This window comes from Phragmites australis, chromosome 3 (genome assembly GCF_958298935.1).
Source record: "Phragmites australis chromosome 3, lpPhrAust1.1, whole genome shotgun sequence".
NCBI classification, from domain to species: Eukaryota; Viridiplantae; Streptophyta; class Magnoliopsida; order Poales; family Poaceae; genus Phragmites; species Phragmites australis.
This window is the reverse complement of record NC_084923.1, coordinates 145,106-148,512: the sequence shown is the minus strand read 5'-3', so window position 1 is coordinate 148,512 and position 3,407 is coordinate 145,106. Positions and strand designations below refer to the sequence as shown.

Below are 3,407 nucleotides of genomic sequence, written 5' to 3'. Positions count from 1 at the left end.
AGAGTTCTCTGGCCTAAACTAGTGTACTTAGAAAGCATGCCCAACCTCATTATATCTATTCATCATCGAGCTTTTCATACTCAACCGTGATATCCAGATTAACAGAGATAAGAGATATATGAAACTTGAAATACTCACATTGCTTTGCACTCAAATGAATCAATAATCCATGCTAGGCACGGCAAAAGCAGCTGTCCTAGAAATCCTATTTGCCGCTGGTGAGGAAGATGGAGATAAAAAGCCTTACCACACTGTGTCGACGCATGCGTGCGAGCCTCAGGAATCACAGCTCCAAAACTACTAACACAATAACTCCTCTACTCTATCCTCTATCCCTTCAAGTATTGAATCACCAAAAAATGGAGCACGAGATCCACTCTACTCCAAGTCAGAGATGATAGCCAAACTCAAAGAGAAAAGAGTGACAAATCAAGGGGAAAATAAGATTTTTCTCTATGCTCTTCACAGGGAGAGAAATTTTTTTTCTCTGCTTTAACCCGAGGAGGATCCGACACTCTCCTAGCCAAGACCTAGCCCTCCAGCACCTCCTAACCTCGAAGGATTTGGGAGGGTGGTTGCGCCGCCAGCGCAGATCATGAGCCGCTGCCAGCCCTCTCTCCCTTCACACTTCCAGCACTCTTGCCCTATTTGAGCTGATGCCTTAATATGGCCTCCACCGCTTGGGATTGAGCCAAACAGAGGCAAAGGGCTAGCAAAACAGGTCAAAAAGAGAGCCCAGGAACATTAAAATTCTTGTTTTTATCAACAGTTCCATTGATTCATTCTGTTTGGATTGGACCCTACTAAATGGCGGTACAACCTCTATCAGATGCATGACTATCGCATTCACTGAAATGTGAGATGCAAATAAAAAAACATGCATGGAGCCATAGGGTCAGACATATATGGTTCTAACATATGCTCGAAATGGATGCGTGGGAAATGAATTAGCTAGGCATGCAGTGTATAAAAAAAGAGTCACAAGTTCATAACCAACAATGCAGACATGCTAATCTTCCTTTCCTCATGACGAGTTGCTGCTAGATATTCATCAGCTTCATCCATTCTAAGAAGCTCTTCCCCTCCACATTGGCGGAGAAGAAGAGCCTCATGAATCTCTCATGATCCACCGTCTTATACAACTCTTCTTCTCCATGCGCCACAATCTCCCTGAGAGCGCCTATCCTCGCATGGATGCTTAGAGAGTGGAATGCTGCTACAGCGGACAACCGCTCTTTGTCCTTGTTAATGACTGCATGATGCTCAATACCCATGTGCCTTCCGTATGTGAAGATCTGCATGTGCTTAGTAGCAAAGGTAAGCAAGCAAATTTCAGTCAGAGCTGAAACCTCCGTCGTCAATGCAATAAGAATCGACAAACAAATACAACTCTTTAAGTCTTAACAAATATACGGCCACACCAAGCATTCTCCATGTGATCACGAGTAGTCCACATAAGTATTGAATTGTAACCGTGCATACCTGAAAAATGTCTCCAACATTGACAACAAAAGCGCCCTCAACAGGCTTCATGGGAACTCAGCTACCGTTTCTCTTTATCTGCAGACCTTGAACCTCATTCACTTGGAGGACAATAGTTAGAAGATCAGCATCATAGTGTGGAGAGAAGCCCACAACTTTGTGTGCTTCGGCACATGGAGGATAGTAGTTCATCCTAATTGATTGTATTCCGTCGATGCATTTGCCAGCAACCATCTCTGGTTCCAATCACAAGTTCTTCGACATGATAGCCAGAAGGCGATCTGTGATATTCTTCACAGCAATCGAATACTTATCCAGTGTCAATCTAAAATGCACAGGAAAACACTCACAGGAAAGAAATCAAACGCTTATGTTCCCCTCTATGTCAAACAACCTCTTTATTCCCTTCAACACAAACAATTTTTTCAACACAAGAGAAACATAGATGGCAATGAGTAATGAACGATGTTTCAGCTACTAGAGCAACTCTTAGAAATCCACGCGCAGGCCTACCATTGATATCTAAGCCTAGAGAAGGATCTTGTTAAAATCTTTGTGCTCTTTCTTCTCATATGAATACGGATAAAAACAATCAAATTTAAGGTGAAAATGCCACGAAGAAGAACCAGAACTAAATCCAAATGCCTCCCAACAAGTTATTGAGAAACATTTTCCTATAACTAAGTTCAGATGCATATCTATAAAATAAGGACACACCTGAAGTCAATAGGTTTGTCTGGCCAGAATCTCATGTTTTGTCATGAGGCAGCTCTGTATTTAGGTAAAGGATGTCAGCCTAGTCCAGCTTTTGATCCTCTGAGACAACAAATAGCTGACCGTAACCCTCCAACTGCCCTCGTTCCTGAACAAACTGTTTCTTTGTTTCTACAGGTAATTGAAAGAATCCTTCCATATTCCCCTTCACCCCCCTGATAATGTCACTTGGGACACCATGGTTTATTAGTTGTAGAGACCAATTGCCTTCCATTAGGACGAGAAATGAACAACATATGACAACTCACTTGGAAAGACGGAATGAACAAGATGCATGATAGGCTTTTGAAAGTTTACCAACTACATCTTGTTCAGGAAATTAAGATAGGCATAAGAACAACCAAAGACACCAACCATCGGTATTGGTATACTGCACTGGCAAGGCAGCGGTCAAAGCAGAGAAGTGTGTTTAAGAAAAGATAGAATGTGGAGGCAAGAGAGACAGTAAGCTGCACTGTAGGGAGGTGAGCAAACGTGGAAGAAGCCCCACTCCTGGCAGGCCCCATGGAGGTGTGTGGATTCATCAAGGGAAGCCTCCTGGTCAAGCAGCCTCTGTAAGTCAAAGATGGGGATCCCAGCCTTGCCGTCGCCAGAGACAGCATCTGCCGCCACCTCTGGCTGGAGATACCTTGGTGGCACACTGGGGGCTGCCACCATTACCTGCACGCTCGACACAGGGAGAGATTCCATCTCTTCCTTCCTCTCTTGAGTGCTGAGATGTCAACTCCTGGGAAAGTAGAGTCTTTGGTAGGTACACTTCAACTTTGGAATATGTGGATGATGAGTGAAGCCCCGAGCATCATATCATAGTGCCAATTTGCTTCATTTTTTTGCTTTGAAAACCAAATTATTTTTTTAAAGACATCAGTACATCACGCTTTTGATTATATGATCCAACACATAGCATGAAATTTCCTGAAACCATCATATGGCCTCAAATAAAAAGCACAAGACATTACTTGCACGCATGCAACTATGTAGTGCAGCTATCGATAACATACGAGGCTTAGGATTGTTTGGTTTACAACCCACATGACGTGGACAAAAAGAATGGCATTTGGATTATAGCCTTTCCAGTTCACGGGCAACGCAAAAAATGCAAGAAGAAAAATGTTGTTTGGGTAGTCTTGAAAGGACAATGATGTCGTCTA

At 43.1% G+C, this 3,407-nt stretch overlaps 1 pseudogene; it reads right to left on the bottom strand.

Annotated features, from left to right (window-relative positions):
* Positions 1 to 1,040: 1,040 nt before the first annotated feature.
* On the bottom strand, positions 1,041 to 2,946 carry LOC133911322 (S-norcoclaurine synthase 1-like; annotated as a pseudogene).
* Between the last annotated feature and the right edge of the window lie 461 nt (positions 2,947 to 3,407).